At 41.3% G+C, this 12,083-nt stretch overlaps 1 protein-coding gene across 1 annotated transcript in view; it reads right to left on the bottom strand.

The window, feature by feature from the left end:
• Positions 1-12,083, bottom strand: part of LOC139375782 (microtubule cross-linking factor 1-like) — a 124,448-nt gene that overhangs the window by 100,284 nt on the left and 12,081 nt on the right. The window lies entirely within an intron of this gene.

Here is a 12,083-nt window from a genome sequence, read left to right as displayed (position 1 = left end):
CTCATCCCATCCTCACTCTACACCTCCTATCTGTCTTTCTCATCCCATCATCTCTACACCTCCCATCTGTCTGTCTCATCACATCATCTCTACACCTCCTATCTGTCTGTTTCATCCCATCCTCACTCTACACCTCCTATCTGTCTATCTCATCCCATCATCTCTACACCTCCTATCTGTCTGTCTCATCCCATCATCTCTTCACCTCCTATCTGTCTGTCTCATCCAATCCTCACTCTATACCTCCTATCTGTCTGTCTCATCCCATCCTCACTCTACACCTCCTATCTGTCTGTCTCATCCCATCCTCACCTCCTATCTGTCTGTCTCATCCCATCATCTCTACACCTCCTATCTGTCTGTCTCATCCCATCATCTCTACACCTCCTATCTGTCTGTCTCATCCCATCCTCACTCTACACCTCCTATCTGTCTGTATCATCCCATCCTCACTCTACACCTCCTATCTGTCTGTCTCATCCCATCCTCACCTCCTATCTGTCTGTCTCATCCCATCATCTCTACACCTCCTATCTGTCTGTCTCATCCCATCCTCACCTCCTATCTGTCTGTCTCATCCCATCATCTCTACACTTCCCATCTGTCTGTCTCATCCCATCCTCACTCTACACCTCCTATCTGTCTGTCTCACCCCATCCTCACTCTACACCTCCTATCTGTCTGTCTCATCCCATCCTCACTCTACACATCCTATCTGTCTGTCTCATCCCATCCTCACTCTACACCTCCTATCTGTCTGTCTCATCCCATCATCTCTACACCTCCTATCTGTCTGTCTCATCCCATCCTCACCTCCTATCTGTCTGTCTCATCCCATCATCTCTACACCTCCTATCTGTCTGTCTCATCCCATCCTCACTCTACACCTCCCCCTGTATCTGTCTGTCTCATCCCAACCCCACCTCCTATCTCCTTGTCTCATCCCATCCTCACCTCCTATCTGTCTCCCTCATCCCATCCTCACTCTACACCTCCTATCTGTCTGTCTCATTCCATCCTCACTCTACACCTCCTATCTGTCTGTCTCATCCCATCATCTCTACACCTCCTATCTGTCTGTCTCATCCCATCATCTCTACACCTCCTATCTGTCTGTCTCATCCCATCCTCACTCTACACCTCCTATCTGTCTGCCTCATCCCATCCTCACGCTACACCTCCTATCTGTCTGTCTCATCCCATCATCTCTACACATCCTATCTGTCTGTCTCATCCCATCCTCACTCTACACCTCCTATCTGTCTGTCTCATCCCATCCTCACCTCCTATCTGTCTGTCTCATCCCATCCTCACTCTATACCTCCTATCTGTCTGTCTCATCCCATCCTCACTCTACACCTCCTATCTTTCTGTCTCATCCCATCCTCACCTCCTATCTGTCTGTCTCATCCCATCATCTCTACACCTCCTATCTGTCTGTCTCATCCCATCATCTCTACACCTCCTATCTGTCTGTCTCATCCGATCATCTCTACACCTCCTATCTGTCTGTCTCATCCCATCCTCACTCTACACCTCCTATCTGTCTGTCTCATCCCATCCTCACTCTACACCTCCTATCTGTCTGTCTCATTCCATCCTCACTCTACACCTCCTATCTGTCTTTCTCATCCCATCCTCACCTCCTATCTGTCTGTCTCATCCCATCATCTCTAAACCTCCTATCTGTCTGTCTCATCCCATCCTCACTCTACACCTCCCCCTGTATCTTTCTGTCTCATCCCATCCTTACCTCCTATCTGTCTCATCCCATCCTCACCTCCTATCTGTCTCCCTCATCCCATCCTCACTCTACACCTCCTATCTGTCTGTTTCATCCCATCCTCACTCTACACCTCCTATCTGTCTGTCTCATCCCATCCTCACTCTACACCTCCTATCTGTCTGTCTCATAATTTCTACAAACTTCAGAGTGTTTTCTATCCAATGCTACCAATCATATGTATATCCTGGCTTGTGGACCTGAGTAACAGGCAGTTTACTTTGGGCACGTCAGTCAGGCGGAAATTCTGAAAAAAGGACCCTAGCCCTAGCAAGATTTAAAGTAATGATGGACTGTTGTTTCTCTTTGCTTATTTGAGTTGTTCTTGCCATAATATGGACTTGGTCTTTTACCAAATAGGGCTATTGTCTGTTTACCACCCCTACCTTGTCACAACACACCTGATTGGCTCATTAACAAGGAATGAAATTCCACAAGTTAAGACATGATGGTCAGTCAATCGCAAAAACCATCAAGCACTATGATGAAATTGGCTCTCAAGGACTGCCATAGGAAAGGAAGACCCAGAGTTACCTCTGCTGCAGAGGATAAGTTCATTAGAGTTGCCAGCCTCAGAAATTGCAGCCCAAATAAATGCTTCACAGAGTTAAAGTAACAGACATCTCAACATCAACTGTTCAGAGGAGACTGTGTGAATCAGGCCTTCATGGTCAAATTGCTGCAAAGAAACCACTACTAAAGGACACCAATAATAAGAAGAGACGTGCTTGGGCCAAGAAACACGAGCAATGGACATTAGACCGGTGGAAATCTGTCCTTCAGTCTCTTCTTCTTATTGGTTGGTGTCTGATGAGTCCAAATTTTAGATTTTTCGTTCAGCCGTGTCTTTGTGAAATGCAAAGTAGGTGAACAGATTATCTCCGTATGTGTGGTTCCCACCGTAAAGCACGGAGGAGGAGGTGTGACAGTGTGGGGGTGCTTTGCTGGTGACACTGTCAGTGATTTATTTAGAATTCAAGACACACTTAACCAGCATGGCTACCACAGCATTCTGCAGCGATACGTCATCCCATCTGGTTTGCGCTTAGTGGGACTATCATTTGTTTATCAACAGGACAATGACCCAACACACCTCCAGGCTGTTTAAGGGCTATTTGACCAAAAAGGAGAGTGATGGAGTGCTGCATCAGATGACCTGGCCTCCACAATCACCCAACATCAACCCAATTGAGATGGTTTGGGACGAGTTGGATCGCAGAGTGAAGGAAAAGCAGCCAACAAGTGCTCAGCATATGTGGGAACTCCTTCAAGACAGTTGGAAAAGCATTCCAGGTGAAGCTGGTTGAGAGAATGCCAAGATTGTGCAAAGCAAAGGGTGGCTATTTTGAAGAATCTAAAATAGAAAATATATTTTGATTTGTTTTTTACACTTTTTTGGTTACTACATGATTCCATATGTGTTATTTCATAGTTTTGATGTCTTCACAATGTAGAAAATAGTAAAAAATTAAGAAAAACCCTTGAGTGAGTAGGTGTGTCCAAACCTTAGACTGGTACTGTATATAAACACATTTTTGTTTGTTTTGCTTTTGTGTAACGAATATTTGACTTTAGATAGGACGGCCGGGCATTCGTGCTGGTTTTCATATCTGCCGTAACATGGACAACGTGATGATACTTTGTTGCTCCTTGCTGAAACAAGCAAACGAGTCTTCGGTTGCCTAGGCAATGCCACCCACAATGCAACAGCAGCACACATAGGAATAGAACAGCCTTGGGACCTTCTAACCCTGGCAATTTCAGCGGTAAACTCAGGGGTACACTCGTAATGGCTTCCTGGTATTGTGATGCAATCATTTCCATGGTAATGTAGAATATTCATTTAAATTATGCTAATTGATGTGACTAATGTCAGTTGAGTTGAATCAACAAATCACATATTTTACTTCCTGCTTTGTTCCTATGGTCACACTCGCAATGGCCACCAGGCCATCCATTATGCCATCAATGAGTTGAAAAGGAGACAGCCATTCTATTTATCAGGAGTCAGGAGCAGAGCAGAAAATATGCACCAAAACAAAAATTAAAATATTATATTTTTTAAATATATATTTTCTATTCAAAACGGCTATTACGGTGGCTGCGGTCATTTGGCTGGCCATTTATCATCCAAAACAGTCATCCAAAATACCATGACCGTCACAGACCTACCCATCTCTCTGTATTACAGCCTAGGGATCAGAGGTCATCAACTAGATTCAGCCGCGGGATTGATCATAAAATTGTCTTGGCTACTGTAGCTAAGCAAAACTGGAACTATCTTTCCTAGCTAGATATCCAGCTAGCTAACCTTGTGTTGTTCACAGTACAACTGTCAGAAGGGGTCTAACTAGCTATATATGGTGTAACGGCCGTCGTCGGTGGATAAAGGTGAGGACCAAGGTGCAGCGTGGGACGTGTCCATATTTATTAAATGAACATGGAAATAACAAAATAACAAAAAGAAACGACCGAAAACAGTTCTGGCTGGTGCAGACACACAACAGGAAACAGTTCTGGCTGGTGCAGACACACAACAGAAAACAGTTCCGGCTGGTGCAGACACACAACAGGAAACAGTTCTGGCTGGTGCAGACACACAACAGAAAACAGTTCTGGCTGGTGCAGACACACAACAGAAAACAGTTCTGGCTGGTGCAGACACACAACAGAAAACAGTTCCGGCTGGTGCAGACACACAACAGAAAACAGTTCCGGCTGGTCATTATACAGTCATTATTCATGTGTTGTGTTCCTTGCAGTAAGCCATGTCTGTAGCTTGTTTTCCAGTAAGCCATTAACACACCTGAACATGCCAAAAAATCCATCTGGGAGAATGTCCTGTGGACAGATGATACCAAATAAGAGCTTTTTTGTTTGTTGGTAAAGCACACACCATCTCTGTGTTTACAGAAAACAAAATATAAGCTTTCAAAGGACAGGACACCTTCCCTACAGTCAAACATGGAGGAGGGTTCAGTGATGTTTTGGGGTTGCTTTGCTGCCTCTGGCACTGAGTGACATGACATCATGAAATAAGGAGAATACCAAAGCATTTTAAAACTTAATGTCAGAAACCTGGATCGGTGTTGAAGGTCCTGGGCCTTCATCACATGTGGATCCTTAATGAGATGGGCGGGGCTAAGGCTTAAGAGGGTGTGAACGATGCTGAATGGGCGGGGCTAAGGCTTAAGAGGGTGTGAAGGATGCTGAATGGGCGGGGCTAAGGCTTAAGAGGGTGTGAACGATGCTGAATGGGCGGGGCTAAGGCTTAAGAGGGTGTGAACGATGCTGAATGGGCGGGGCTAAGGCTTAAGAGGATGTGAACGATGCTGAATGGGTGGGGCTAAGGCTTAAGAGGATGTGAACAATGCTGAATGGGCGGGGCTAAGGCTTAAGAGGGTGTGAACGATGCTGAATGGGCGGGGCTAAGGCTTAAGAGGATGTGAACGATGCTGAATGGGTGGGGCTAAGGCTTAAGAGGATGTGAACAATGCTGAATGGGCGGGGCTAAGGCTTAAGAGGGTGTGAACGATGCTGCATGGGCGGGGCTAAGGCTTAAGAGGATGTGAACGATGCTGAATGGGTGGGGCTAAGGCTTAAGAGGGTGTGAACGATGCTGAATGGGCGGGCTAAGGCTTAAGAGGATGTGAACGATGCTGAATGGGTGGGGCTAAGGCTTAAGAGGGTGTGAACGATGCTGAATGGGTGGGGCTAAGGCTTAGTATATAGAACTAGCATATATAACTAGTATATAGAACTAGTATATAGTATGAACTAGTATATAGAACTAGTATATAGTATGAACTAGTATATAGAACTAGTATATAGTATGAACTAGTATATAGTATGAACTAGTATATAGAACTAGTATATAGAACTAGTATATAGTATGAACTAGTATATAGAACTAGTATATAGAACTAGTATATAGAACTAGTATACAGAACTAGTATACAGAACTAGTATATAGAACTAGTATATAGAACTAGTATAGAGAACTAGTATAGAGAACTAGTATATAGTATGAACTAGTATATAGAACTAGTATATAGTATGCTAGTATATAGAACTAGTATATAGAACTAGTATAGAGCACTAGTATAGAGAACTAGTATATAGTATGAACTAGTATATAGAACTAGTATATAGTATGAACTAGTATATAGAACTAGTATATAGAACTAGTATATAGAACTAGTATAAACTAGTATATAGAACTAATATATAGAACTAGTATATAAAACTAGTATATAGTATGAACTAGTATATAGAACCAGTATATAGAACTAGCATAGAGAACTAGTATAGAGAACTAGTATATAGTATGAACTAGTATATAGAACTAGTATATAGTATGCTAGTATATAGAACTAGTATATGGAACTAGTATATAGTATGAACTAGTATATAGAACTAGTATATAGAACTAGTATGTATAACCAGTATTTAGAACCAGTATATATAACTAGTATATAGAACTAGTATATAGTATGAACTAGTATATAGGACTAGTATAGAGAACTAGTATATAGTATGAACTAGTATATAGAATGAACTAGTATATAGAACCAGTATATAGAACTAGTATATAGAACTAGTATATAGTATGAACTAGTATATAGAACTAGTATATAGAACTAGTATGTATAACCAGTATATAGAACCAGTATATAGAACTAGTATAAACTAGTATATAGAACTAATATATAGAACTAGTATATAAAACTAGTATATAGTATGAACTAGTATATAGAACTAGTATATAGTATGAACTAGTATATAGAACTAGTATATAGTATGAACTAGTATATAGAACTAGTATATAGTATGAACTAGTATATAGAACTAGTATATAGTATGAACTAGTATATAGAACTAGTATATAGTATGAACTAGTATATAGAACTAGTATATAGTATGAACTAGTATATAGAACTAGTATATAGTATGAACTAGTATATAGGACTAGTATAGAGAACTAGTATATAGTATGAACTAGTATATAGAACTAGTATATAGTATGAACTAGTATATATAACTAGTATATATAACTAGTATATAGAACCAGTATATAGAACTAGTACATAGAACTAGTATATAGTATGAACTAGTATATAGAACCAGTATATAGACCCAGTATATAGAACTAGTATATAGTATGAACTAGTATATAGAACTAGTATGTACCAGTATGTTAGCTACTCTATCCTTATGGACCACATAGCATTATAGCAGTATGTACCAGTATGTTAGCTACTCTATCCTTATGGACCACATAGCATTACAACAGTATGTACCAGTATGTTAGCTACTATATCCTTATGAACCACATAGCATTACAGCAGTATGTTAGCTACTCTATCCTTATGGACCACATAGCATTACAGCAGTATGCACCAGTATGTTAGCTACTCTATCCTTATGAACCACATAGCATTACAGCAGTATGTTAGCTACTCTATCCTTATGAACCACATAGCATTACAGCAGTATGTACCAGTATGTTAGCTACTCTATCCTTATGAACCACATAGCATTACAGCAGTATGTTAGCTACTCTATCCTTATGAACCACATAGCATTACAGCAGTATGTACCAGTATGTTAGCTACTCTATCCTTATGAACCACATAGCATTACAGCAGTATGTACCAGTATGTTAGCTACTCTATCCTTATGGACCACATAGCATTACAGCAGTATGTACCAGTATGTTAGCTACTCTATCCTTATGAACCACATAGCATTACAGCAGCATGTACCAGTATGTTAGCTAGCTACTAATACATGGAACTTGCCAGTATATTAACTATATGTAATTCTTAGCTTAGCTTAGTGGTATAGTCGTTGTGCGTTCTCAATGGTCATTGTTAATTCGCTCTGGCTATCTACTCCGATTTCAGAGCACTCTCGTCTGAGTGTGCCAGAGCACAGAATAACTGATGAATTTACAAACGCTCAACACCCAAGTAAACGTTGGCAAAAAAATGCGTAATTAAATTGTTGTCAGCAGCACAGTTACAGTCACCAACGCTCTGGATAACATGAAAACAGCCTAACCAGCTCTGCTAGGGTGAGTAAAATGGTCAGAGTGAGGTGTTCTCTCATTTGTGTCTGGAAGTAGCTAGCAAGCTAACCAACGTTAGACAGTTAGCTTGGGTGCTTGACTGCCGTGTTCTGACTGAGGTCAGAACACTCGGATCAACCCACTCCTCGGCCAGAGCGTCCACTGCTCACTGCTCACAACTCAGAAGTGCATTTTTTTTACGAACGCCCAGAGCGCACTCCAGATGGAATTTACAAACACATCCGAAGTCGTAAAATGTCTAGCTAGCAATTTCTATGCTAACAAAGCTAGCAAGACGTTGCATAGCAACAGCATCAATTTCCCCGGAAGACAGGCAAAGCGCTAGTACACTCAACTGAAAGGATACAGTTTGTTTACAGTACACTAAAATGAGCTAAATGTAGTAAATACTCATTAAGTATGTGGTATACAGAATGTTTAGTACGGGTATTCATTAAGTATGTGGTATACAGAATGTTTAGTACGGGTATTCATTAAGTATGTGGTATACAGAATGTTTAGTACGGGTATTCATTAAGTATGTGGTATACAGAATGTTTAGTACGGGTATTCATTAAGTATGTGGTATACAGAATGTTTAGTACGGATATTCGAACACAGCTAAGCTCTCCAGTAGGTGTACTAAAACATTCAAGGGCCATTTTCTCAAAAGTGGGGATACAAGTTTAGCAACTTCCAAAGCAGAATTTACTTTCCCATTGTTCCTCAGCTGCAGTCGATTATATACCAAGTCGAGTCTCTACTTGTATCCAATGTAAAAAATTATAATAATAAAAAACAAAACAAATTTTGCTACATATTTTTTTTTTTGAGGTAGTGGGTCACAAATGTTGTTGCGGCTTCTTTAATGAAGCCTAAATTACCATTATTATTATTTAAGTGTTATGCTTCTTTTTTTTTTGTGGAGAACTTTGCCTGTCAACATTAACACCAAATGTTATCAGTAGGTCAACGATGTCAAATAGTGTCAATAAATGGTAAGTTCATAAAAGGTAGAGACGTCCCGTACTCAGGGGCTTAGGAACCTGACATGGATCAACTAATGTGACAGGCTCAGCTGAGAGAACTCAAACAGGGCAGCTATCTGTATAGATTCCCATTGAAGCTCCATACAGTGTGTGGCTCGACCATATTGCCTGCACTGCCCGTTTAGCAGCAGCCTTATCTCTCTCTCTCTCTGCTCCCAGACAGATTTGTACCCATCACTCTGTCATTGTCCATTAGCCTTTTAAAGCTGACACTGACATACACACAGCAGGCAGACCCTCAAACACACACCTAATGCACAGACAACAGCATGCTGTACGCACATGCACGCACGCGCACGCACAAACACACACCACCCAGAATAGCTGCTTCTCATCTCATTATACCCAGAATGCATCACCTCTGAGCTAACAGGCCACAGACGCTGATCAATCAGACCTTTTCACTGAACAGAATCTGTGTGACCGTTTTAACTTCTACCTTATTATGATCCTCCTCTTCCTTCTCATCTTCATCACCACCACCATCATCTCCCCCCTACCTCTTTGTCCAGTTCATTGTGTTGGGCAGGGATCCCCAACTGTCGGCCTGAGGGACGAATTTGGCCCAGGGTGTAGTTTTATTAGGCCAGGGTGTAGTTTTATTTAGCCAGGGTGTGGTTCTATTAGGCCAGGGTGTAGTTTTATTAGGCCAGGTTGTAGTTTTATTAGGCCAGGGTGTAGTTTTATTAGGCCAGGGTGTAGTTTTATTTGGCCAGGTTGTAGTTTTATTTATCCAGGGTGTAGTTTTATTTAGCCAGGGTGTAGTTTTATTTAACCAGGTTGTAGTTTTATTTATCCAGGGTGTAGTTTTATTAGGCCAGGTTGTAGTTTTATTAGGCCAGGGTGTAGTTTTATTTAACCAGGGTGTAGTTTTATTTGGCCAGGTTGTAGTTTTATTTATCCAGGGTGTAGTTTTATTAGGCCAGGGTGTAGTTTTATTTAACCAGGGTGTAGTTTTATTTATCCAGGGTGTAGTTTTATTTAGCCAGGGTGTAGTTTTATTTAACCAGGGTGTAGTTTTATTAGGCCAGGGTGTAGTTTTATTAGGCCAGGGTGTAGTTTTATTAGGCCAGGGTGTAGTTTTATTAGGCCAGGGTGTAGTTTTATTTAACCAGGGTGTAGTTTTATTTATCCAGGGTGTAGTTTTATTAGGCCAGGGTATAGTTTTATTAGGCCAGGGTGTAGTTTTATTAGGCCAGGGTGTAGTTTTATTAGGCCAGGGTGTAGTTTTATTAGGCCAGGCTGTAGTTTTATTAGGCCAGGGTATAGTTTTCTTAGGCCAGGGTGTAGTTTTATTAGGCCAGGGTGTAGTTTTATTAGGCCAGGGTGTAGTTTTATTAGGCCAGGGTGTAGTTTTATTTATCCAGGGTGTAGTTTTATTTATCCAGGGTGTAGTTTTATTAGGCCAGGGTATAGTTTTATTAGGCCAGGGTGTAGTTTTATTTATCCAGGGTGTAGTTTTATTAGGCCAGGGTGTAGTTTTATTTAACCAGGGTGTAGTTTTATTTATCCAGGGTGTAGTTTTATTTAGCCAGGGTGTAGTTTTATTTAACCAGGGTGTAGTTTTATTAGGCCAGGGTGTAGTTTTATTAGGCCAGGGTGTAGTTTTATTAGGCCAGGGTGTAGTTTTATTTATCCAGGGTGTAGTTTTATTAGGCCAGGGTGTAGTTTTATTAGGCCAGGGTATAGTTTTATTAGGCCAGGGTGTAGTTTTATTTATCCAGGGTGTAGTTTTATTTAGCCAGGGTGTAGTTTTATTTAGCCAGGGTGTAGTTTTATTTAGCCAGGGTGTGGTTTTATTAGGCCAGGGTGTAGTTTTAATAGGCCATGGTGTATTAGGCCAGGGTGTAGTTTTAACAGGCCAGGTTGTATTAGGCCAGGCACATACCTGACTATATAAGGTCCCACAGTTGACAGTGTATGTCAGAGCAAAAACCAAGTCATGAAGTCGAAGGAATTGTCCGTAGACCCCCAAGACAGGATTGTGTCACGGCACAGATCTGGGGAAGGGTACCAAAACATTTCTGCAGCATTGAAGGTCCCCAAGAACACAGTGGCCTCCATCATTCTTCAATGGAAGAAGTATGGAACCACCGAGACTTTTCCAAGAGCTGGCCAACCCGCCAAACTGAACAATCAGGGGAAAAGGGCCTTGGTCAGGGAGGTGACCAAGAACCTGATGGTCACTCTGACAGAGCACCAGAGGTCCTCTGTGGAGATGGGAGAACTCTTTGGCCTGAATGCCAAGCATCATGTCTGTGTCACGTCATGTCTATGATGAAGCATGGTGGTGGCAGTATCATGCTGTGGGGATGTTTTTCGGCGGCAGGGACTGGGAGACTAGTCAGGATCGAGGGACAGGTGAAGCTTTTAACAGGACAACGACCCTAAGCACACAGCCAAGACAACGTAGGAGTGGATTTGGGACAAGTCTCTCTGAAAGTCCTTGAGTGGCCCAGCCAGAGCCCGGACTTGAACCCGATCGAACATCTCTGGAGAGACCTGAAAATAGCTGTGCAGCGACGCTCCCCGTCCAACCTGACAGAGGTTGAGAGGATCTGTGGAGAAGAATGGGAGAAACTCCCCAAATACAGGTGTGACAAGCTTGTCGCGTCAAAGCTGAGATCAGATGTGCAAAGCTGTCATCAAGGCAAAAGGTCATCAAGGTAAAATATATTTGGATTTGTTTAACACTTTTTTGGTTACTACATGATTCCATATGTGTTATTTCATAGTTGTGATGTCTTCACTATTATTCTACAATGTAGAAAATAGTAAAAAATAGAGAAAAACCCTTGAATGAATAGGTGTGTCCAAACTTTTAACTGGTTACTCTATGTAAATGTGATTTATTTTTTTTAACTGTTTTTGCTTTGTCATTGTGGGGTATTGTGATGTCATTGTTGGGTATTGTGATGTCATTGTGATGTCATTGTGATGTCATTGTGGGGTATTGTGATGTCATTGTGATGTCATTGTGGCGTATTGTGATATAATTGTGGGGTATTGTGTGTAGATTGATGATAATTTTTTATTCAGTTTAGAATAAGGCTGTAACGTAACAAAATGTGGAAAAAGGCAAGGGGTCTGAATCCTTTCCGAAATGCACTGTATGTGATCGCATACAAATGTAAGCAAGATTTTAAATGATTATGTTGTAGTCAAATATTATATCTGTTTG

Source organism: Oncorhynchus clarkii, chromosome 20 (genome assembly GCF_045791955.1).
Source record: "Oncorhynchus clarkii lewisi isolate Uvic-CL-2024 chromosome 20, UVic_Ocla_1.0, whole genome shotgun sequence".
Lineage (NCBI taxonomy): Eukaryota > Metazoa > Chordata > Actinopteri > Salmoniformes > Salmonidae > Oncorhynchus > Oncorhynchus clarkii.
This window is presented reverse-complemented; position numbering and strand designations above follow the sequence as displayed.